This window comes from Numida meleagris, chromosome 10, assembly GCF_002078875.1.
Source record: "Numida meleagris isolate 19003 breed g44 Domestic line chromosome 10, NumMel1.0, whole genome shotgun sequence".
Classification (NCBI taxonomy): Eukaryota; Metazoa; Chordata; class Aves; order Galliformes; family Numididae; genus Numida; species Numida meleagris.
Genome location: NC_034418.1, coordinates 17,947,132 through 17,972,523, shown reverse-complemented (window position 1 = coordinate 17,972,523; position 25,392 = coordinate 17,947,132). Strand labels below are relative to the sequence as shown.

Here is a 25,392-nt window from a genome sequence, read left to right as displayed (position 1 = left end):
CTATGGGCATCTGCTCAAACCCCTCACACACCGTAGGGGCAAGCAGGTGGTCATGAGACATCGAGCTGCCGTCAGGAATTTTCTCCACCGTCGTTTGAGGTTATGTATTTTGTTATTTTCTCCCATCTCCCTTTTTCTCCTCTTGAAAATAATTGGTTTGCTCAGATTCTTGCGGTGAAAAGCTTCCAGTAAGTTCCAGCGTGGAATCTAGGCAGAGGGACAGACTATCTGCCTGCAGTAGGACACCTCACTTAGAGCAGCCTAATAACATAAAAATGATATATTTTAAGTCCTGCTCCCTCAATAATACCTTTTAATGTACTCAACTTATTTTAACATTATAAATAAAAGTGCTGGCACACAGTGAGGTTTCTTTTGGAAGGGGGAACCGTGTGCTCTCCAGCTCCATAGCTTCTCCGAGCTCTGGTTGCCAACCTCGGAGCTGGAAATCCAACTAACTTTAATAAGCAAAATATTCCATTTTCCATGTATTGTTGCTCTTCAGAATGGATCCAGTTCCTGGGAGCGACGATGAAAGGCTGCAGATTTCTTCAGAGCAAGAGGCAAACCTCATCAAAACCACATTACAGCCCATTGCGACGGGGCTCTGACCATTGCTTGGGCAGCCTTCTCCTGGAGGACCAGCTCTGGTCTGCCGTGATGGTCTCACCTCCATCAGCTGCTGCTGAAGGTTTGGTCACTCCTTCCACACTGGTCTCTGCACCACGAGAGCCAGAAGATAATTTCAAGCCCACATCACCCTGTTGCTTAGAGTCCCAAAACAGTGGAAAACTGGAAACGCGAGCCCAAAATTTGGTACCTTGAGCTCATCTTTTAATGTGGGAGGTTGAAAACAGTCCTGAAAAAAGATACTATCAGTGGTGTTTTCCAGAGCTTCATGAACAAAACTTTCTCTACTTTTTGTTTTTAATAATTCCAGTGAAAATTGGAAGCTCCGGGGGAATTTTTCCACAAGTACTAACACATTGCCTACATCCCCTTGGATGCAGGTCTGTTGCTGCAGGGATGGCTCATGCGGTGCTGACAGTGCTAAGCACCTCGTTCTCCAGGAAAGAAGAGCTGAGAGCCTTTTGCAGGAGGGAAGGGGGAAAAAAAAAAAAAAAAAAAAAAAAAGAGAAAAAAAAAAAAGAAGGAAACTTGGCAACTTCGAGCTGATCGGGGGGAACGAGGCCGTATCGCTAGCACCCGTATTCACAGATGGCTGAGAATACAAATACCTACTCATAATATGGCTCCAGATGTACCAGAAACTCACTATTGCCTTCAGGCGTTCTGGAGGCAGGTTGGCTCCCCGGATAAATCGCTTTGTTGCTTCCAATGACTTCATCACAAAGAAGGGTGGCCACTGGGCTTGGGGGGTTGCTGGCAGCCGCGCCGAGCTGCTCTCCAATATTCCCTGGCTCAATCATCTCCCCAAGCCCCATTATCTCCAGTCGTGCACAGAGCTCATCTCGCTGCTCCATGGAGATTCCCCAGGCACCGGCTTCCATACGATAGGTTTTTCTTTTGCCAAAAAAACACTGAACAACATTGACCTCCACATTCTGGCATCACCGCTTCTCATGGAACACGCGTCTACTTTCACATCCAACTAGGATAACTGAGGCTGTTTTTGTTGTAATTCTGATACAGCTGCATGACTGAAGAGTCATAGATGGAGCTGTTATGGAGTAATTGACCTGGTCCGCTGCTCCCCAGAACGATGATCGCAAGCAGACCAGCTGAAGGCTGGGTGTGGAACTGGCGTTGCTAAACCAAGGGGTCCCCACCCCATCAACTTCTCCTTCCCCCATGGGCCCCGTGTTAATAAAAAAGGGTGTGTCGATATTACGCCAACAAACCAGAGGGGGATTTCAGTTGCATAAAGCGGGTGAGCAAGTGCTTGGGGCCTGGGAATGGCAATGGAAAGATGCCCTGGGATAATGCTCTTCCAGCATCTGCACAGCGGGGCCAGCTCAAACCAAGCAGCCCAGGTGTGTCCACTCGCACCATACCTCATTCTAATGCTCGTGGCCTTGCTTTCTCCAATGGGGCTTCGTCACCCAAAGGTCCTAGGGCACTCAGACTCCAAGAAACGTGCGGAGTACCCACCACGGAGGGAGCTGAGTTCATGATTAGCATTCCTTGGTGGGACCATAATACAAAAGCTACTCGTGATTTGTAATGTCCACCCCTGGAGCTGAAAGCAGAGACTGCTGGAACAGACTCAGTGCAGCCGTCTCAACGGGTGCAGCTGCAAACCCCTATAAATTTCCCAGCCGCGCCGGCAACAGCCGGTTGCTCTGCTGAAGTTGGATTGGAGCAGAGGTCCAGCACTTTGGAGAAGGTAAGGTCTGTCTCAAAACATCCATATTTTGAAACGCGGCTTCATTCCAGGTCAGGAAAAAACAAGCTGAGAATTTTGAGCTTTCTGCAAAGAGGCAACAAAGTGGTGGGGAAAGAAATCCTTCACCTCCAGTCAACCAAAATGTTCCATTGCACTTCACGCACCATGTATGTGCTCTCACCTATAAGAGTTGGATATGCTCTTTTAAGATAAAATAGAGGGAGCATACCATTAGAAAAACGTTATGACATTTTCTTTAGAAAGTACACCTCAAAATGAGAAGTCCCTCCTCATTTTTAAGCCCTTCTTCCCTCACAGATAGAAAACAGCAGACTCAGCTTCCCAAATCGCATCGAGGCTGAGTTACAACTGCTCTCTCCCAGCCAGCCCTCCATGCTAACAAATACATCCTGATCCTATCAATCCTCGCAAGGCTTCTGGAATGGCTTTTGTTTATAGAGGCGAGACCTACAGCAGGACACTCAAAATATCTCATCCTCTGCTACGCTGCAGTGCCTTCTTGACTGGCACGTTTAGAGACACTTAGAATAGATAGCACAAGGATCAGAGCTCACAAACGTTCTCCTGTCATGGGGAACACACACGCAAAGCCAGAAGCGATAAAAGGAAGGCAGGATGGTGAAAAGATGACAGTCTCATGAAAGGCATTGGCATCATCCAGCAACAGGAAAGCCTCACTGTGGGAACTCTATCCTGTTTCTACAGCTTTTGAATTGGACACTTCACTGAAGTCTCCCCGCAGAAACACTGAGCTCTACAAAAACGAGGGAAGGGGAATGCCAGCGGCTATATTTCACCAAGAGCAGTTTTACAACGTTTTCTTCTCCACACCCTTTCTTATGTTCGTGCCACACTCACCAACCAAGGAGCTCCCACGCAAACGTACCAACACAAAACTTATTTTCACACTCAGCTCATCAATAAATATTTGCAGTAGTGAGTAGCTGTCCTATCAAAGCTGTTAGCAGTACTTACAGCATCTCCACAGCTCAAAAATGAAGGCAACGGTGGCCAAATCTGAGCAGGAGAGATGAGGGGCTAGCAACTACTACAAGGAAAGGTGAGCAAAGCCAACGAGTCATGCGTATACCCAGCAGACACCTGCCATGCAAGCATGCTGCTATTGCTTTGACAGAACATTCTGCACTCCATGTGCTAAGGAACAACTGTTTGGTACCTGTTCATGGTTCTGAGGTTATCTGCCAAAATGACTGTGCTGTCTTGGAGTCAAACCCACCTCAGCCCACGAAACAGAAAACACCAAAGCAACGCAGCAGAACTCAGATAATCTATGTTCAGTCCCTGGTTTTGCAGCAGGTTATCCTGCTGTTCGAGTTTCCCATCTGCTTGGAGGAAAGCGACAACATTTACCCAGGCATGCAGAGCACCTGGACGGAACCCTTGCCTTACCCTGCTCCTCCCCAAACCACACTTTCCAACGAAACAAGTTGCCTTCTCCAGGCAAGCATCTTGCCATCTCTTGTCTGATGCTAAAAGGGATGGAAGGGAGGTTTTGTTATCCTGGACAGGGAACAGACACCCACAGGGCTTGCACACACCAGACTATGCCATGCATGGAGCCATGTATGATTTTCCTGCACAAACACATCCCCAAAGGAGGCTGATGAACAGGTTCCTCCTATACAGAACCACAGCTGAGAGGGCAATGGTATTTCTGACTTCCAAGGGGACTGATCTTCAGTGTCTGATCGTCCCTCCCTCCATCATCTCACCCAGGAATTTCAATTCCAGATCAGGCTCACCATGCAAAACCCCTCTCAGCTCCAAGATCCTAAAACTCAACTCCTTAAGTCACTGATATGGCAATAGCGTAATTTGGTTTGGGGCAATAATAAAACCTCTGAGGAAAAATCCCCGAGTATTAAATTAATGGAGACTTGAGACAGATGAACGTCTATCCACGAGTCGGACTAGATGACCTTTGTGGTCTTTTCCAACCTTAATGATTCTACAATTCTAAGTTGTGTTGTTTTTTTTTTCCTCATGGTGCATCCCAGGTCCTAAGAAGCTCAAATAGAAGCTGCAGATGAGCAAGTGTTAGCTCAAAAGAGCAAGGTAGAGCCTCCTCATCCTCGGAAATAATAACAGCAATTATCTGTTACGGGCAAGGCTAGTGAGTAGACAGCCTATATTAAGCTCCTGCCTTCCCCAGTAGGGCAGGAAAGTGCCCATGGTTGGGGCAGGACAGCATGGCCATGGCTCCACATCGGTTTTAACCAAATTGAGTTTCTAGGCTGGCAGAAAGCGAGGTGAGAGCAAACCTGCCTAAATCCAGTCACAACAACGGAGGGAAGTGGGGCATGCAATCAAGCATAACATTTGGAGAATCATAATCCAACGGCCTACTTTACACGGAGAGGAAAGAAGAAAGTTCTAGTAATGGTCTCGGAGCTCAAAATGTGATGAATTTATGAACCACCCACATCACAGCAGGTTGGAAGCCCTGACTTCAGGAACGATCAGCACCAGAATTTCAGGGAAAATTCAACCCTCCCCAGAATGTGCCCCAGCTTGGAGATCAGCGTCACCAGGGACCTCTTCCTTGGCTCAGCAGAAGAGTACGATAAGGAAAGATTTGCTCACGTGCATACTTTCGAGAGGTCTCAGTGTGTTCAAACTTGGCTATACTTCGGCGCTTAAATACACTCCAGACCTGGATGGCTCAAAGGGACAGCGTTGTTTGAAACCTCCAGACCTCCAGGAAATAAATGGAAAACTTTTCTACTTCGCATACAACAGGGGTCAAGAGCAGAGCATGTGTACAGCGCGGGAGTGTTGAGATGTACATTTAGGAAAACAGACTCGTGCATCTACGCTGGAGAGGTCACGGCTTGTTTAATCACTGAAGGACCACCTCCTCCACCCCAGCACATAGCAGGGAGGGAAAAATGGGGGGACTGCTATGATACACATGTGGTCCAGGAAAACCAAAGTCATACAGCCGCCCTTTCCAATGCAAGATGATGGATGTGAAGCGATGCATGAAGCCAGCGCAGGCTACATCCCTCCTTGCAGTGAAGGGGAAAGGGAGAAGTGGACTGACTCAGATTTGCAGTCTGCTCTGCCATCTGCTCCTGGAACAGCAGGCTTGTATAGAGGCCATTACGCAGGGCTTGTGGAAAAGTTACAGTCTGGTGCCAATCTGTGTTGGTCAGAGTTCTGGGACTATATTTAGCCCTTCTGGAGAGAAAAGGGGTGTTACTGGTTGTTACTAGTACAAAAAAACATGTGATACAGTCAGTAACGGCATCTGATTCCAGTGGACCACAGCATCATGTGATGCCTTCTAACATCCACGTTCCCCATTTCTGACCTCCCAAGCAATTTTTAGCATTATTTTTTTCTTATTCCTTGCATGATACATAAAACACTGGACAAGGAGAGATTTGCTGCGTACTGAAATTTAGATCCACCGTGCCTCATGCAGATCAGAGCAAAACAGCTTGGGGTGGGGAAATACAATCCACTACACGATGGGGTTTAACCCATAAATCTATGGTTTCACTGGCACAGCTGCTGTGTTGTAACATCAGACTAGACATCAATAAGGAAAGAGTTTGCTGGCACTGCGGAAGCCTATCATGTGGCTCAGCTAATTAAAAACTGACCTCGTCCACAATCATTAAAATGTTGTAATCACATGCCTGCAAGAGATCAGATGTAGAAACAGACCTCCCCGTGCTCCCATAGATCGGCAGATGAATGAGTCTAGCTGAAGGGCCTGATGCTCAGTCTTTTTTCTGAGCACACAAGCTCCGCATTTGTCAGAGATGAGGACCCAGAAGTTGGCTGTTTGCTGCTTCCTCTCACTCTAAGCCCATGCTTTTGCCAGACATGGAGGAGCTGCATCAACTTCTTCCTATTTCACCAAATGCTTTTTACTTGAACTGGGCTGCAGCCAGGGTGCCAGGGCTAATATATCTTAAGCAGTGCTGGAGAGGTGATTTAGGTGGGGGTGATACCATCAGCTATCAGGGGACAGATTCCAGCCCTAGCACTCAATCCTTGACAGGTACACGAAGACAGAGAAATTGATTTTCAATTCTCTCGAAACTTTGTACTCCCTCTTACGTTAATCTCTGGAGTACGTACACTCAGCAGAATGGGAAAAGTTAATTAAGGGCAGATGAAAGATGATGGAAGCAGAAGAATGGATAAAGAGGGAACAGATAAGAGACAGTATGTTCCTTGGAGGACAGTAAGAAGGCACATCGAGAGCTCAAAGGCTTACGGGATTTTGCAATCCACAAAATGCCCAAGTCTGCCTGGCGCTTGAAATCCTGGTTTACAGACTTCTCAAAGGTAAAAATGGCTTTTCCTGAAGCTGCTACAAGTGCCAAAGCAGTGCTGCCATACCTCGTGGCTTCACCTACACACTGAGCATCTGTCCCTGTTCAGAAAGGGAAGAGGCAAAAATTCCTCAAAACTGGGGGAAGTAAAGGAAAACAAAACAACAGGAAATCATGCTCAGACACAACGGTAACAGTCTATTTACCTAACTGGCTAATAACTAGAAATACAAAGTTTTATAAACCCCTTGGTTCTTCTTGAATTCATTAGGTTTTTATTATTGTAGTATCTGTACTGCTAGACATTTAGATGCTTGGTTGCTCTTTTGAGTCTTGTTAAACTCAGGTCTCGGGAGCAACCTGCAGAGCCCATCATCACAACAGGATTCCCCCCTCCGACAATCTGGTTTGCTGGTTTAACTGAGCACATCATCTGTTGTGCATTCTGAGAAATAGCTTCCAGCTATTCTTACCTCCTTGCTTTACACCCCTTCCAACGATTTTAAAATTCATTCTGGGAGAAACAGCTCCAAAATATTAAAATTCGTCCTGCCTCTGAATTCCTTCTTATTTTGCTACGTCCCTTATGAGATGAACTTACTAGAATGGAGGACTATATTTCAGGCAAAGGCATCCAGCCGATTTATATAATGGCGAGATATTTTCCATGTGTTTTGTATGCCTCTTAACACTTCTGTTTGCTTTTTTTGACCACTGTTGTGTACGGAGCCAAAGGCTACATTGAGCAACCACAAAGAAGTTTAAGTACTTCTTCCCGATTAATATAATAAACTCAGAGGAGAAAAATTGTAGAAGCAGCTCCAATTATTCCCTCTGCTGTGGCTTACTTGGCATTTATCAGTAGAGAATTCATCTCTCGTTAGCTTATTTCAGCTTCCTCCTAGCATCCAAACAGCGCTTGCTTCCAATGCCACGTTGGAGCTGGAAATAAGCCAGCACTGAGACCAGATGGCCAAAGGCTACTGCACCTACCATCCTGCTGGTCCACTGCTGGGGACAGGGGCAAGAAGGGAAGGACCCAGCTAGAAGCATGGAATGGGCTGCCCAGGGAGGTGGTTGAGTCACCGTCCCTGGAGGTATTCAAGAAACATTTAGATATAGCGTTGAGACACATGGTTTAGTGGGGTTATTGGTGGTAGGTGGATGGTTGGACTGGATGATCTTGTAGGTCTTTTCCAACCTAGCTAATTCTATGATTCTAAGCAGTGCAAAGTTAAATACAGCATGGTTATCCAGTATTTGCTGGGTGCAAAATGGAAAGAGAACGCTCAGAGGGAAGGAGACTCCGCACGCATCCAGTACCTTCACCTTATTGGTTGCTTAAATGCAAAGTGCTACCAGCCTGCATATTTACTAGCAGTGCATTGCAAAAGCAGATTTACAATCATTGTTTTGAATCTGTGCATTTCTGTTAAAGAGGAGCTCGAGGTCTTTCCACGAAATCAAAAATCTGACCACTTACAAGGTTTCGGTGGATAATGGGAAATCCAGGCTCAAACCATACTCGGGGGAGTCAGCCTTCAGGAAGCCAGGGCACCCCGGGACAGAAGGCAATCCTCAGCGGTTTGTACAGAGGAGAATACAGAAAAGCAGAAAATGGGCATGCACGCGTTGTGCAACAACGTAGATTTCTACAAAATTGTCTTAATGGAGACTTATCTTCCAATCCATGAGCTACAGCACTCAAACATCCTCTTCAATTGTAGCCAGAAGCACACTGATTTCTTAACAGATGTTGATAATTATTTAGAATTAATATTTAACTAAACTCAGGCATATGATGTCCTCCGCAGCCTAGCTTAGCAGAGAAACTATTTGTCTTGGGATGTGTCTCATGGGGCTCTTTCTTCTGTTGCTGCACAACAGGGAAGTATGTCTAGGTAACTGCAATTACCTGAAATTAGGATAATCTCCACAGGAGGATGCAATTGCCAGGGCTGCTCCATCCAAACTAAACTCTATGGCTAGACCATTTATATTTAGACATACAAATTAAAACTGTGCTTTTGTTTTGCTCTCTGAAGCCCATTAAAGGCTGCAGTTCTCGGTTCAGCGCCAACCTGAATGACATTACTTCTTGGAAGGACACACACTGACTGGCACAAAGTCAGTATTTACCCTGGATCACAAACACTCTGTATGTCAGGATTTCAACATGTCACTCGCTGGGAGTTTACAAATACCCCAGAACTTCTGCTGAAGGAAGTGTCGCCAGCGTGCCAGGATGCTGTTTTCTGCTCCACCACATGCCAAGCGCAAGTGGAAATACTGCATCTTGCAGTGGGGAAGCACAATTAGGAGGGCAGTGTCTCCTACCTCACTCTTGGGTTATTTCTACTCACGTCTCTCTGGACACACTCCATCTACTTCCTTGGCCGTCCTCCCCTCTTGTAGCCCCATATCTAACCTGCAGTTCTTCTGTTCTCCATCCAGCCCAATTCTCTCTCCTGGCAAGAGAGCTTCCTCCTCTACATCTCTTCCAATATCAAATGGAATTTTACATGTCTTCACCTGACAGGCTAGTCACGCAGTCCTCAAGCTTGCCAGAAAGCTCCTTCCAAGCCTCACCCAAGCAAAGCTTTTTCATTGCTTTTCTGCGCTATTTCCTTGCGCCACGCAACGAACACACTACAGAAAGATAACTTAGCATTCTTGCACAATTTTCTATTATAAAATGTAGTTCTTCCATCATTCTGAAAGCAGAAAAGCACTTAAATTGAAAGACCAGCTCCCAGAGGGCTGCTGGATTTACTGAGCATTGACAGTACTCATACAACAGAAGAGAAAGAGGAGCTCCTTCTCTGAAATGCACATGAGCTAAACTAGAGATGACAGGATTACGGCTGCGTTAAGCAGTGAGCTGGCTCTGCACAGCCCCCAGAAGATGACATGTTCCCAACCCTTACCGTGCTTACAGGCCAAATAGATGTACAGGATAAAACAAGCTCCAAATCAAATGTTTCTTGGAGAATTATATATATGGTTTTTTTCCCCTTAAATATTTCGGCTCCAATTCAGCCTGTTATTTCAGCATAAGACCGGTCTCCCTGGACACGAGGTTAGCCCCATGCCTTCACCGAGGAATGTGCTTCAGATGCACTGCTGAACTGCGACCTCTCGGATGACGTTGGGTCAAAAAGCATGCTTACAGCAGGGGAGGCTCTCGAATCAGAGCGATCTAGTATGAACCAAGATCCAACTTCCCAGCTGCGCTGGGCGTTTATTTTCGTTTTAGTCTTTAACATTTCACTACTGAGTGGTGTCATGCAAGAACCGTGCATGCATCCAGCAGGATCACTCTAAGGAGACCCAAGTGTGCAAAAGAAGCAACTGAATTTAAGAGCTGTTTTTACATAGAATAGAAGCAGCTGGCTCCAGAGGCTTCATTCTGTTTGACCTGTAGGCATTAAGAGCTCCAAGGCTGTCGTTACGTGCCTGTGCAGAGATTTCTCCACCTCCAGATCAACTACACTGCAGAGGTCAGTACTGCCTTAACTGAGCATTAGGAACTGACCAAAGTTGTGTGATATGCAACGTGGAGATGGCGTTAAATGAGGTTCAGCCTCATCAAAAACAAGACAGAGTCAAGAGGAAGCCTTCAAGTACCCATTTTATACCAGCATACTTCTTAACACCAGCAGCTATGTGCCAGCCCAATAATACTTCTTAAGGCTTTTAATTCCAAACCCAGAGCTATCGCATCCCCCAGTTACACCACAGCACGATAACCTTGACCAGACAGATTAATTTCCCAGAGATATGGCAATAAATGGTACTTAGAGCTGCTAACCCACTAAATAATTACCTATGTTGCAAAGTCAACAAACAGGTTTGGTAAGGGGTCCAGTCCTTCAGCATCCTGGATAACCACATTATAAAACCCCATTCACAACTTCAGTGCAGCCTCTGAATTAAGATCGGCACAAGTTTTGGCTCCTAATAACCAGCTCTAGAACCTCCCCTTACCATAGAACCCTTACACTAGAACCTTCCCTTACTACTACTCCTCTGTTTCAGTTGACTGCCATTTGCTCCTGGCACAACTCAGTGCTTCTGGAGAACCCAGCCCCCATTTGAGTCATTTCTCAAACTTATTATGCACCTACACATGGAAACACACACAGCACCCTGGGACCAAGAGGCCAAAGACCAAAAGGGAAGAGGCATCCAATGGTCACGGTGAAGACTGGCACATCCCCTAGCTACGACGTTCTCATGTTCCTTTAGCTCTACAAATAGCAAAGCTGTTGCACAATACGCAAAAAATAAATGTGCTTAGAGACTTTTTATCTTAGCAAAGAGTAAACGTGTTGCTTTCTGATAACATCAGAAATCCACAGAATGGGAAAACTCTAGGAAGAAACTGAACGCTGTAAAATCCTGGAAAATAATTAATAGATTTTTCTGGGCTTTCATAATAGCATTCACTTGGGTAACCATAAAAAAATGATTATTATGGTAATAAAACAGGATGAATAATTTATTATCAATCGCAGACAAACTGTTCCCTTCCAGAATTCTAAGATGACTGCATGCATGTGAAAATAATCTCTTAAATGTGTATGCTCGCTGTAACTGTTGGGAAAGAAGATGTCTGCCATCCTCTATAGTTTTATTGGATTTCGTTTCTCTTTTCCAAAGTTTTCCTTGGGAATTCAAATCATAAAATTAATCCTATTGGCACCCTGCTGTATCTGCAAGACTGCTTAACCTGCTTCTTCCCACTTGTTTAGCACAGGGCTCAGATTTGTTGCCTGCTGAGTTCTGAAACACACAGAACAAGTTGGGAAACTGCTCATTGACCCCCTCCCTAATACTTGCATCCCCTCCACAGAGGATACTGATACCCAGCATACACTTGCTTGCAAATCTGGTCTGCAAGAACAGCATTCAGAACTGCAGGCATCTTTGTATACAGACTGACCATCACAGTAATGAGTTAAGGTGCAGGGAATAAACCAGTTACTTGCCAGACACCACCACATTGCAATTGGAGGGGATCTTTTATCACAGAGTTCAGTCGTTAATGTATTTGCAAACTCAAGCATTATTCAAAGAAAAAAAAAAAGACCACAAAGACCAATGGCTGCATCACACAAAGGGGCTGTCCTGCTGCAATTCTCCAGCCTTGTCATAGCCTAAAATCTATCTCAGCCTCTTTACATCAGTAGCAAACCAAGACCCAGCTGTAGTCCCAGTCTCCACCACGACCACCAGTTTTCTGCTCTATGCTTTCTTCTGCTGCCCCTTAGATCTACACTGTACACCAGGACAGCGTATCTTGGGTCACGTGCCAATGTTAGCACTCACTACACCTATCTGCTAAACGAACAACCTTCCATTTTCAGTGTTTTCCCTTCAGTCTGTGCACTGAGTGATGATACTGAAGGCACTTATTAAACAAGAAAAAAAACACACTACTGTCCCTCAGTCTATTCAAACACTTCTGGCACATTCATTTACATCTGTATCATCTCATGCTTATTCTTCTTACAACTTCTCTACAGCTTCACTGGAGCCCTGTTGGCTATTACATGAAGTTCATCTTCATAGCAATAAAATTTTTCCTTTCTTTCTTCTGGAGACAGACGTCTGGAAGTTGGGTATTCCAAATAACAGGTTTATCCAGGCACTACCCAGGACTGCATTACATTTTGAGCTCACATCGAGGTCCCATGAGAAGCCTACATAAGAAATTGTTATCTTCTATTAAGCTCCAGCCCTCTCACCAGAAAAAAACAGGTTCCCTCCATCTCCCCAAGCACACAGTGCTGCTGACAACAGAGAAAAGCAAGGGGGAAAAGACGAACATGGCAAGTCCCAGAGATAACCCAGGTCCTGAGGGGGACATGCAATTACCCTGTGGTTAGTACGTGAGCAAAACCATTCTCTCTCCATGTCTGCTATAGCAGTAGGTTCAACAGAAGCCCTGAATTACCGTAACACAGAGATTACCAATGAGTACAAACACGAGCAATAAGTGAAGCTCCTTCCAAAACAAACAGCCATAATTCACTGAGACCTAACAAATTACCTATCGAGAAAAGTAGAAGCCTGATCTTAATAAAGCATAACTGCCTGGCTTGGATTTTGCAGATGTTCAAAGTGTTCACAATCTGGAATTAAATGAGACTAATCTAAATGTTAAATACAAACCATCATTCGGGCTCTATCTGTAACCCTCTGGTTCAACTCACAGCTCATTTTTCTGGAGTTCAACAAGCTACACATAAACCTTAGAGAAAGAAAAAGGATTCGCTTCGTGTCTAATGTAATCCATTAAGTAAGTCCTCATACACACGCCATCATAAAATTCAATTTATTATAGTTTGTAAAATGCGATTCCCCTCCGTGATAATTAAAAAGATATTGTAATAAAAAGTCTTCAGTCTCCATGCACTCGCATTTGTCAAGATTTGATTTTTATCTGAGCAGAAAGATTGTAAGGACACGGAATCACTCGTACAGCCTTCATGGGCTAACACAGCCTCAGGTGAGCCCGTCTTGTGTCACATCCATAGCAGGAAATTGAGCACCCGAAGATCCCTGCACCGCTTCCAGTGCACACAGATCCTTGGCACAAACAGGGGATTAACTCTGCTTTGGATTCAATGGCAAGCTCAGAGCTGGTGCTATTGAATGGGCAGAAGAACCAGAGGTACAGCACTGGTGCACCCAACCTGTGTTGGTAGCTAGTATCCTGGATCTCCTTGCCTGGTTTCCAAAAGGAGCCCAGTACTGTCCAGTTCAGTGTGCAATGCACAGTCATTTTTCCCTGACTCAAGTAGGAAAGGAGAATTTCCTTGCATACACTGCCAAGCCAATGCCAGAGAAACCTTGCACTCTGTTGGCACCTTTGCAGGGCGCAGCACCATTCCTTCGTGGCTTTTTCCTGGCCCCTTCTCCCTCTCCTAATACATACACACACAAAAAACCTAACCAGGACTCCAGCCCTGCACTCAACCACACATGGGAAAACCCAGCAAACCTCCTCAAGTCTGCTCTGAGCCCCCTGAACCTGCTACCTTAGCCTAAAACAGGCTTGACTGGCTCTGCAAGGAGCTGGGTGAATTGCCCTTGCTGTGAGCAGGAGGAGCAACCAGACAGGGATCAGAGAGCCCATTCTGGAAGCTGTCTCCTCATAGAAAGGTTGCCCAGAGATGCAGTAGATGCTCCATCCCTGCAGACACCCAGGGTCAGGCTGGGGGGGGGCTCTGAGCACCTGATGGAGCTGTGGCTGCTCCTGTTCATTGCAGGGAAATGGGACCACATGGCCTTCAGAGGTCCGTTCCAACCCATTTTTAGATGCTTTTATTGTAGAGAGCTAGGCAAAAAGCACTGCAGCATTCCCAATCCACTCATCCACACAACTCATACGGGTCAGTAAGTTTATTTGTTCGTATCCAGCCACACATAAAAACACATAATCTCTGTGAAGAATTTAAGAGCTTGAAGCAGGATACCTTAATTCAGACAAGTCACTGTAGAAACAGAACACAAACTGTGAGCTATTTGGAAGAGAGCCTAAGAGCAAAGCATGACAATAGATGGAGACTAAAGAACACAAGGACCATTGCTACCATATGGAGACCAGTATTTGTTTTGCAGAATCCAACCAGCAAGATCATTTATTTATTTTTACACAGCATCAGGCCAGGACTGAAAGGAAAAATCATGCAAAGAGCAGCAGAGGAGACAGCATAAAGGCTTGTCTCTTTTGTAGGCTCTATGGCAAAGCAAAGATTCCAACTGTACTATGCATTTAAACAGCTCCACTACAACGCCAGGTGATAATGCAAAGAAGAAACAGCGCTGTGCAATACATGCATTAATATTTAGTTATATATATATTTTAACAGGAATACCCTGAAATAATCTTCTACACCTTCATCTGCAGTTTTTGGTGTGTGAGCAGAGCTGCTGGTGCCTGCATGCACATCGATGCCATCCATGCTAGCTGTGGTGCATGAGCTGAAGGACAGCAGGTGAAACCTGCCAGCTGCTTCTCCCCTACTCCAGGAAGTCATGCAGTGCACTGATTTATCAATTACAAACAGCTTAAAAGGACATATATGCTTACATAGCTTGAAATATCCGTTCACAAAAGCCTCCAAGGCCACAGTGCCTCATAGAAAAGCAAGCAGAGCAAAGCAACGCATAGAGACGGTCAGCCCTCCTTTCTCACCAGCACTCCAAAAAACACATCTGGTTCTGGGAAGGGCCATCGCTCGCAGCTCATCTCAGCGCTGCACACGAGAGGGCACTGTTCCGTAGCTCAGGGGTTGGAGCACAAATTAATCGCGCTGCAGATGGAACTCTGTGCGAGCATCGAGCAATTAAACCTCCTCCGGAGAATTCATTGCAGCCAGAAGCAAACACAGCAACTGGTTCAACATCTGAAAACATCTCAGGTGATCAGTGACCAGCACTGCCCACTTGTCATAAACAAAAAAACAAGAGGAAAAAGCCAATTATCTTGCCACAACTATATCACTTTCCTGACATTACAAACCCAGAGATGACTCTGCAGAAGGGAGCAGCTTTTTGCTGGGGATACCAGCACAAGGGCTGCACATGGCACAGAGAGCTTCAGAGGACCTCGTGGTCCAGCCCGGGCTGGGTGAGCAGTTTGAGCTTGGCTGAGTAATGCAGGATGAAACAAATGCTCTACTTTGAGTATGTGAGGCTGAAGCAACCTCTAATTGAATCCAGCAAAGCAACTGGCTGCAAAGCAGTGACACCGCTGAGGCCTCGGGCAGAGGAGAGTGCCAGTGCTCCCAGGACCTTGGACTGCTATTAGTGGGGTGCAGGGGACACGGAAGGGACAGAAGCAGAGCAGCAAAGCAGCAAGCAGGTATACCAGGTTCAGAAGCACACAGAGCTGCCACTCCCGTAGAATAAACACTGCTAAAATAAAGGAAATTCTGCATAGTCATCCCAGATTTGCCCAGGAATACATGGGCTGTGCCTTCAGCTTCGCCCCCAGCCTGACACCCCTCCGACTGCTGCTGCATTTGCAACATTTGCTGCTCTCTCAGAGCAACACACATCACCTACGGCCTTCCTCCCCTCCCTCCTGTAACTTACCCAAACCAAATTAGCAGGAAAGACGTTTTTATTATTTAAAACACAGGCATCCACCCCCCCCCCCCCCCCCCCCGTCAAGCCCCAGTTTGAGGCTTCCTTATTCCTCCTGCAGCACGCGTTGACAGATGCCGCATTCCTCTCACTGCCATATGTTTCTGCACCAGGGGAAAGACAGCGGCAGACTACGGCCTGGAAACATAAGTGCGGCAGGAAATTGCTATCTGTTCATTTGATATAAAGGGAAATATATGCACGGCTTCTCCAAAGACAATAACAATAGGAACCGGGGCCAATGCCTTCATATCCGATTACCTGCATCCCAGAGCATTTTATTACTCCCTTCTTCACCTATAAGATTTACAAAGCTAAAATGTAAGAGGCCAAACCCCATATCTGCCTAGTCATCGTGTCTGTCTCTCGCATGCTTTCTCCTCTTTGTATGCCAGAAGAATGAGCCCCTCACCACAGGACAAGCAAAGCATTGTAGGCAGATGCCCCAGTACTACCGGGCACTGGTGACCACAGGCAGCTCAACTCTCCTTCCTACATGGCAGCCCATCCCAACCCTCCATCCTGCACAGCAGCCCACCCCACCCCCCACCATTCCATCCCTCCAACCCACGTGGCAGCCCACCCCATCCATCCTACATGGCAGCCCAGCCCATCCCTCCGCCCCATCCACCAGCAGGGCTTCCCAGCAGGAGGGCTGTATAAAGCTCCTGGATGAGAGGCATCCTGAAAGTGCCAAGTTGATTGGCCAGTGGAGGCTTTCCTTGTATTAAGTAACCTGAGGATGGCCTCAGTCCAGCGGTGTTGTGTGTTACCAAGGACAAAGTGCACGCCTGGAACAAAAATTTGTTGTCCTTAGGTAGCCTGTGAACTTCCTGAACTCATCTGAGCCTACGAATCAAGAGTTCATCGCTACATGCCACACTGAGGGATATTCATGTCTCCCTTGCCAATGCTCTGTATTGCTATGGAGTCATTATATCATCATCTGTATTTCAGAAAGATGTTTCAAACATCTGGTTAGCTTTAAATGCACAAAACCACATGCACACATCAGTATTCTTCACGTTAATCTGCTTCTCCCATGGTTATGAGGGAACGCAAGAGCACATGAACCTCAGTGACTCCTGACTGATGATGGACACTCTGTTTACATTTCAGCTGACAACACCAAGGTATTTCCTCTCCAGCTGCAGCCAAACAACAACAACAACGAATGAGCACCACCAGAACCCCCAGTCACGAGTCACGGAGCCCGAGCCCGCTGTCTCCAGGCCACGAGAGCTGCAGAGGTAATAACATCACAGCAACAAACAGCATCCTTCATCCCTATGCCAAAGAGATGCAGATGGAGAACATTATTTTACCTATTGCTTAGAGGCACTAAGCTCCAATCTGGGAACCGTTTAACGCAACAGTGATGATTAAACTAGAAAGTGAGCAGTCTCCTGCTTGCTCAATACCACGATAATAGAAGCAAAATGGAATTTGATCAAGAAGCAAAGCGGGCTCCAGAAAGGCACTGTTGGCTTAAGGGTCTCCAGGGAACACAGCATCACTGGGACCAAATCCCCAGCTCCACCACAACATGCATAGCACTGGATGAGAACAGGAAATCACAAGTAACATACCTGATCTGAAAACATCCTTCTATAAAAACCCTACAACATTTCCTTTTACTAGAAGGAATTCCTTCTTTAGGGAATAACATAGGAGATATTGGGAGAGCAGGGAAGGGGAAAGACTATCACCACTCCACCTCATTAGAAACACCTCTTCTGATAAGAGCTCTGAGAAATAGCAGGGCACCTACACAGTGGTTGTCTCAAAGAGAAGATAAATATGAAAGGAAGGATAAGCACACCAAGAGCTCCCTTGCCTTGACAGTTCACCTATGCCTCAGAGCTCCTGCACCACTTGTTTTTTTACCAACTTCAGATTCTTCATAAAAACTGCTTTATTTGGCCAGCCTTTGACCTAGTTATCATTTACCATGCTCTGTCACAAGAGAAAACTCTAGAGCCCTACAGCTGGTAGCATGCACTACCCCTGAGTGCTTCAACTCCTTTGGAGAAGGTATCAGAGAAGATGCGAGAACAGCTGTGCCTGCACTGCCTGTTGCAGCACTCCAGCCTGTGAGGACATGGTCATGACCATAAGTCTCATTCTCTCCTTTTAGTCCCCCCCCCCCCAAAAAAAAACCATCAGTTTTTTCCATCAGAATATAACAGCATTTGCAAAGCTTCATAGACACCTGGACCGAGTCCTGGGGGGACGGTGCTGTCTCCTGCTCTGACCTCCTGCAGCACGCCAACCACTGCAGTTCATCCAAGTACCCAGCTGTGCTAAGCCCAAGAACTGGAGCACTACAGCCAGAGCTCAAATGAAGCTGTGGTTAAGTGTGCCTCCCGGGCACACAGCCTTGATTTGACAAGTATCAAGAGATGGTAAATCCTCTGCGGTGCTCGTACTCCAACACGTGCTTCGCATCTCAGTCAATGCGTTGGTTTCTGCTTCCAGCCAGGATTCACATTATAACATTTCCTTTTGTTTCCAAAGCTTCCCCCCCACCCCAAATTACCCCCGTGCATAAATACCCAATCACTTCATTTTTTTTTTTCTTGAATTCAGTAGATTAAATATCTCACTTTCCTCACCTCTCAAGTTGAGAGTCTAGCTTTCCCAGTCCCCCTCGACTACATTGACAGCCTTTTTCAAAACAAACAAGACCCAACCCACAGTTTGGCAAGAGCACACAGCCCAGCATCACCGTGACCTCTTTTTCACCCACCAGGAGCATGGGTACCTCACTCTGTGACTGCCCCATCCCTTGGCACAAGCCTTTATTTCCCCACCAGCGCCGCAGGTACCGCCTGCCTGCACAGCTCTCAGATGTGGAGCTGCATCTGCATCAAAGCACGCTGAGTTTCCGTGGGCTGAGCTTACCAAAGCCTTCCAGACCACATGGCATTGCTTCTGCGCTCCCCCTCCATGCTTCCCGGCCAAAGCATGAGCTGTACAAAAGCTTTATCAGCAGTAATTCCATCTTGACTCTAGGCGGCTGATGAGACGATGGAATAACAATGTGCCAAACTCCACACAGCCCAGCTAGCAACCTCTCTTATTTCATGAGGGTTCCCTGATGATGACTATTTTTTCAGATGTATCGGCCAACTCTTAATCCACTTGGTATGCGTGCTTGATGCAGTAAAACGCTAATTGCTTTCTTAAGATCCAAGTCCAGCGCGTCCAAAATGTACCCAACTGTATTTCACCTAATTTTGTCTACCAAGTCCTGAAAGAGTGGCAAGTTCTGTTCAGCAGTCGGCCTCCATTAAAAAGCATCCAACAAAACCCATGTTTGGCCACAACTGGAACAGTTTATTAGTGCTTTTTTCTCCTCTATGGAGAAACTCCCAGGAAAACAGAGCAGCCAATCGAGCAGCAATAGTTCACTCCATTGGGAAGCCCAGTCTATCTGGGTGTCAAAGGCAAGAGCTGCTTTTCCCAAAACAGAAAACCAGATAAAAGCATCCATGAGAACAGGGCGCTCAGAGCAGAGCATTTGGGATTCCCACGAGATAATCATCTCTCAATAACAGCTCTCCAGAAGCACATGCGTGAATTGGTAACAGCCTCAAGAACACTCAGAACCAAAAGGTAAATCAAGTCTTCATACTCCCCTCATGCTGGTCAAATAACGCTCTGCTCATTCATCCTGCAAATCTGGCTCTCAGCTGAAGCCACAACAATCTACAAACAGCCCATCCACAAGCTCCCTATCACCCAGCTCTGATAACAGACCCAACGAGTCGCTATGAGTCCGGGCCACCACTGCCACTCAATCAGTCACCCAGGGCAGATGCTTTCATTCCCGTGCCAACCTTGACAATCAAAGGCTTTGATAAATCACACGTCCTCCCAACCCGCCTGCCAGTTGCCCACCAAACAGCGATAAACATTCAACAACTCTCTCCTCTGAGTAATCGGGAGAGAATTCGCCGGCGGCCGTGCGAGCGCCTTCGACGTGGATTCTCTTGTGAATATTTACTCGCACAAGTATGCGACGTGATGTTGCTTTCCCACAAATGTTCTTGGCAATGCAGATTTGCTCATCTGAAGCAGTTGGGGAATAAACAAAGGAGTGTGGTCAGAACGAGCAGCGCAGCGGCTCAGCGACTTCGAGATGGAAAAATGTTGATGGCGGATGATGCTGAGCGCGGCGAGGAGCGGCTCGGTGCCCATGCACTCATTGTTTGCTCAGCAATTTGCCTTCCCTGTGGCAAGAGGGCAAATCTGCCTCCTTTTCCTCTCCCCTCTATGCTCCTGCAGCCAAACGCTCGTTTCCAAGCGGAAATAGTGGAATGCAATGTATAGTAGCAAATACCAATAGGAAAACATATGAAAACGATCACATAAAATGGGTGAAGCACTTCATGCAATTCAATTGTATAGCCAGAACTCAGCACTGCCTCACACCCCGCGGTCACCAGAGAGTACCGTAACTTTAAAGTGATGAAAGGAGGTTGAGGATCAGTTTGACAAGACGTATTACAGTGCTGCAGACGCTTCAGAAGTGTGGGATGTCTCAGGTCACGCGAGGGGCTTTCCTCCTGGCACACCGCATCTGCGATAAGAAACAGCTGGGAAGGCAGCCCCAGCCCTCTGTATAGGCACAGCAATGCAGGATGCAAGAATGCAATGGCCATCAGCAGGGGTGCTGGTGCCCTTCGTGCAGCCCTGACCCCCTACACCTCCAAAACCCCTATTATTAAGGAAACAAGGACTTCAGCGGGGACACTGCAAGACCTCCTCGTGCCACGCAGCTCCCTCCAAACAGCACAATTCCCAGTCCCTATTTCCATGAGCCCCATCACCCTCTGGTTTTCATGAGCACAAACATCTTGTGGCAGGTAAAAAACACGGGACTTCAAAAAGCAAGGTTAAGCACCAAGCACAGATCCATCAGACCATCCAGACCCTTCTTTTCACTCCATAGCACTTCAGAAGGCACAGACCAACCCAGCAACTTATTGCACTTTCGATGGAAGAAAAATAAGAGAAGTACCTGGTGCAGGCGTTCAGGAGATGGATTCACACAGGACAGAATCAGCACGTTGAATCAATAATCCTGCCCCCAAAAAACAGGGAGAAAGAATAATTAATACTTGGTCAGAATTTATAACAGAAGATCATCCATCTCAAAAGCTCTCAGCAGAATAGCTTTGGAACACACTTATTCATTAAGGAGGAGGAGCCTTGAGTTTCTTTAAGCCATGAACTCTGTCCTGTAAAGGAATAGTTATTAAGGTCTGTAATAATATTGATTATTCACCCTCCTCCTATGGTCCAAGAATCAGATTTTTGTTCTAACATAAGCCTTTGTTAAAAAAAATGTTGGATGTCGAAGTTTCATGAACAAGCTTCTTCAGCAGCTGGTTCCTTTATGTCATCACAAAGTCTATCAGATAATTTCTTGATAGTACAAACACTAGCAATTACCCTTTCACCCCACAGAAATTTGTGAAAGTTGTCATGACAGACTGCTTTTTTAAATTATCTATTTTATCATTTCAACATGCAAAGAAATTATGAAACAATAAAAACGTTTCAGCAAAGACCTAAAACTTCAGGGACAGGGTTGCAATTTCCATTAACAGCATCCTCCATAAGCATAAATGTCTGCAGCCATCCTGATTGATTGTGGCAGCAAGAAAAGGGCTCAAAACCCAAACGAGATGCCAGGTAAGCTCTTATTTGCTGGAGATGAGAAGGGCTTTTCTTTTCAGGGTTGAAACTAAATGATCTTTATGACCTTTCCAACCCAAGCCATTCTATGATTCCCATCCCTACAGCGAGAGGATGGGAGTGACAGCATCCCCACGCCAACCTGCAGTCCCCACCATGCCCATCCCACTGCTGCCCACCAGAGCCCAAGCTGCCAGCTCCAAACATCAGATCATTGCTTTAAAGACTCAACACCCAAAGGCTCACATCAGCAGAAGCGTTAGCTGTTTCCTTACAATTAAGGAATAAATCCCAAGCTACTCAGATGGTAGGGAAATCCAGGATGCAACTATTAGACTCACAGAATCATTCAGGTTGGAAGAGAGCTTTGAGATCCTCAAGTCCAACCCCAACCCACTATACCCATGACCATGTCCCTCAGTGCCACATCTCCACGGTTCTGGGACACCTCCAGCAATGGTGACCCTGATGCCTCCCCAGGCACCCTGCGTTGGTGCATCACCACTCTTTTGGAGTGGAATTTTTTCCTGATATCCAGCCTGGTGCAACTTGAAGCCATCGCCTCTCATCCCACTGCTGTTACATGGGAGAAGACACCCACCCCCACCTTCCTTCCAAGCTGCTGTAGGGAGCAAACTGACTTTACCCAGAACCCAGCTGTCAGAAGGCAAACCCAAGTACCCCATGTTTATTTATTTATTGTAAATCTCATGACTTGCAGCAATTGACTCACAAGTATTAAGTGTGCGGGGCTGGCAGAGCTGCAAATCCCATTGACTCATCGCACGGACAGGGGAATCCTGGGGGTTACGACCACGTCTGGGAGGGAACAGGCCTCCCCATTCACTGCGGCCATCAGAGACTTCTTCCCAACGTATCTATGGCAAACAGAGCTCCATTGCACAACCAGCAACGCAAAGCGGCCCGCTAAAATACGGCCAGCATTTTGAAACCACAGAAAGAATGCCAGAAAGATAAATATTTATGGGCTTTGATGAGCTGCAGCACTGCGCTAATGAAATCAAGACTTCAATGTGCTTGGACCGTCCTTTACCCAAAAGGAGTAAGGCTTCACTGTAAATATTGCTGTGCAAATAAGTGATTTATGCAATCTCAATGGCAGGGAGCACACATGGTAGATCAGAGGGCAGTCTGTTAATTGACACTAAGACAGCCGTGCTGACACCAGGGAGCCCGGCAGCACTGGGAAGCAAAGCTCACCCACGCACCAAAATCCCATCGAGCTTCTGCAGTGCAGGAATCCCCAACGCAGAGCAGCACAGAGGTGCAGTTCCCTTCTGCAACCCTTGCTGCAAACTCTCAGGCCGTGCAGACACGCTGCTTTTCCCACCAGAAAGAACACCGCTCCACGAATTCCTGATAAACGCTTTTCCCATCGCATTATAGTCCCCCGGCAAAAAATAAGCCAGATAAGCAGTGCCTGCCTACAAGTGTTAGGATCATACTTCTAACACAGCTGAACTTCAAAGAGACCAAACAGAAGAACTGCTCATCCCAGCAAATACTCGCTCCAGCTCCCACCTCCAGTGTCTTTCAGGTGCCTGATAATCAGGTTATGCCATGGAAAGACTTGCAAATTAAAGGATTCCCCACCCGTACGGAGGTGGCTGATAAGCTTCTTACCCACTGACCTTCTAAACCCCTGAAATGATCAGGGAGTGAGACTGAAAAAAGAGAAGGGGGGGGAAAAAAAAAAAAAGAACACACATGGTAGCACACTCAAACATAATGGTCTTAAAAGGAAATAAAAGCTCTCTGTAGACTCCACATCCTCTAAACCCATTCTGAGAACAGATAAAAGCCACATTGTAGTCGAGCCTCCACCTCAACACTCAGGCAGAATCTAGGTCAGCATCCACCCGGAGGAGCTGATGTTTTAATCAGCGTCGCTTCCACCGCGGCTTTGGACTTTTATATAGGAGCTGGCAGCCGCCACCTTCGGCAACTCAATACTCCTTCGAAGACTCAGAGAGCCAAAAGTTGCACTTGAAAAGGACTTAGAAGCCGACTGAAAAACAAGGCGGGCTTTGCCCTTACTCAAAGGAAGATAAGTATCAAGAAAATATATCAAGAAATGAAGGTAACACCATGCGTCGGTACCAGCAGCTCCAAGGCAGCACTCCCTCCCCAGTGCCTCCCCATGCAGGTAGATGGGTCTGCTCCAGGTCCCGTGCCCGTGGGAGCAGCCCCCAGCCCACCCCTGTTGGGATCTGAAATGGGAACCAGGTCGCAGGGAGCTTCTGGGGCACTGGATTTCAAGTGGGACCATCTCTGCTGGCTGGAAACTCAGTTTCTCATCCCAGTTCTTCGGGATAGGACTCGGGATGTGGTTCCTCTTGGCTGCAATAAAGGAACTTCAGTTTTTCTGCCTGAGTAGCCCATAGAGACATCCGTTAGTTTTAACATTACTTGGTGGAAAAGAATGAGGTCCAGCGTGAGCCATTCGCTGCCCCCAGAGATGCAGAGCGGTGGGAGGGGATCCTTTGCTATCCAAAAAGAAATGTTTTGTCTCCATTCCATTCAGAAGAAAAAAAAATTATATAAAAACCCTCGTTCTGGAAGGTCTTGTTTCCATTCCTTTGTGGAACGAAGCCGCATTTTAATCCCCCTTATTTGTCCAAAGCATCAGTTGGTCACTGATAGCTCTCACTCCACCCCAGCTTGCATCAAGGGCCATTCCCAGCAATGGAGCAGCCACATTCAGCCTCCCATCCCCTGCTTAGCAAAGGGCTTTGTTTTGTTTCCTATTTGCATCGGTTTTATGTGCACGTGTCTGGTTTTATTACGTGCATCTCCCTCACCCTCCTGACCCAGCACCTCTTCCAGAGATCGCAGTCTCACTGTATGAGATATTCATCTCCAAACAACAACAAAACAAATCGAGAACACTTTTAGGCTGTGCCACTGCATGGGAAAGACGGGCTCTAAGTTAACGGCTTGAATTAACAAGCCAGCAAAACTTAAAGTGACCTTCTTTGTAGTTCTTGGCACTAGAGGAAACATCAAGCCTCCCTTTCTCCTCTTTTTTTTTCTTGTTTGCATGGCAGAAGATGGGTAAACAGAGAGCTGCTGATGGTATCAAGTGTTCTGTTTCAATTTTCGTCTCTAAGAAAGAGAAGAAAAACCTCCTCCTTCCCCAGCGCAGCCCCACCTCCAAGGCAGAGCTTTTACTGAATGATAAACGGTATAATTAAGTTTTAACGAGGCTGTCCACAAAGCAGCAGTATTCAAGCTATCCCCTGTAGCATACGCTTCGCAAAGGGTATGGGGGAAAACAGAGATGCTATTGAAGTCACGTTTCAACAGCATCCTCGTGTTTCTCAGTACGAGCCCTTTCGGGGGACGCAGCAATACCTCTGCTGGGATCACGTTGCTCAGGAGCTGTGCTGGGTGCAATGCCAGCTGCAGAACCACAGCACAGCCCAATGCCTCGTCCCCTGACCCCTCTTATTTCTTCTCCCAGCTGTTAGCTATTCTATTTTCCTTCCAAAGAGCTCCAGAAAGTTATTTACAGCCAGCGCTGCTATTTAGGAAACGCGCACCCACGTGCCCCGTAAATCAAACAGGGGAGTTGAATCAAACTTTTACAGTTTGAATAAATGGAAGTACGAGAAGCTTTCAAGGAGCACTTCCAGAGGACAGCCCATCTGTGCATCCCCCAGACCCGCACCCTCATCTGCTCTGTGCAGAAGCTACCACTGAGGGAACAGGAAAGAACTGCAGCAGGTGCTTAATGGAAATGGCTCTTGAACGTGCACTGCAGCGTGGATGTAAGCACTTGCTGCAGAGCCACACAGCTGAGGAACACTAAACCATGTTCTCAAAGCT

At 46.6% G+C, this 25,392-nt stretch overlaps 1 protein-coding gene across 3 annotated transcripts in view; it reads right to left on the bottom strand.

The window, feature by feature from the left end:
* The window catches only part of ZNF469 (zinc finger protein 469), a 191,727-nt gene that overhangs the window by 139,632 nt on the left and 26,703 nt on the right, over window positions 1-25,392 (bottom strand). For 2 of the 3 annotated variants that reach the window (XM_021408829.1, XM_021408827.1), the window contains exon 2: window positions 20,864-20,926. The gene's annotated coding sequence lies outside the window, so the exon portion shown is untranslated. Of the gene's footprint in view, window positions 1-20,863; window positions 20,927-22,276; window positions 23,101-25,392 lie in introns of those variants that run through there. The other variant, XM_021408828.1, reaches the window with a different exon arrangement.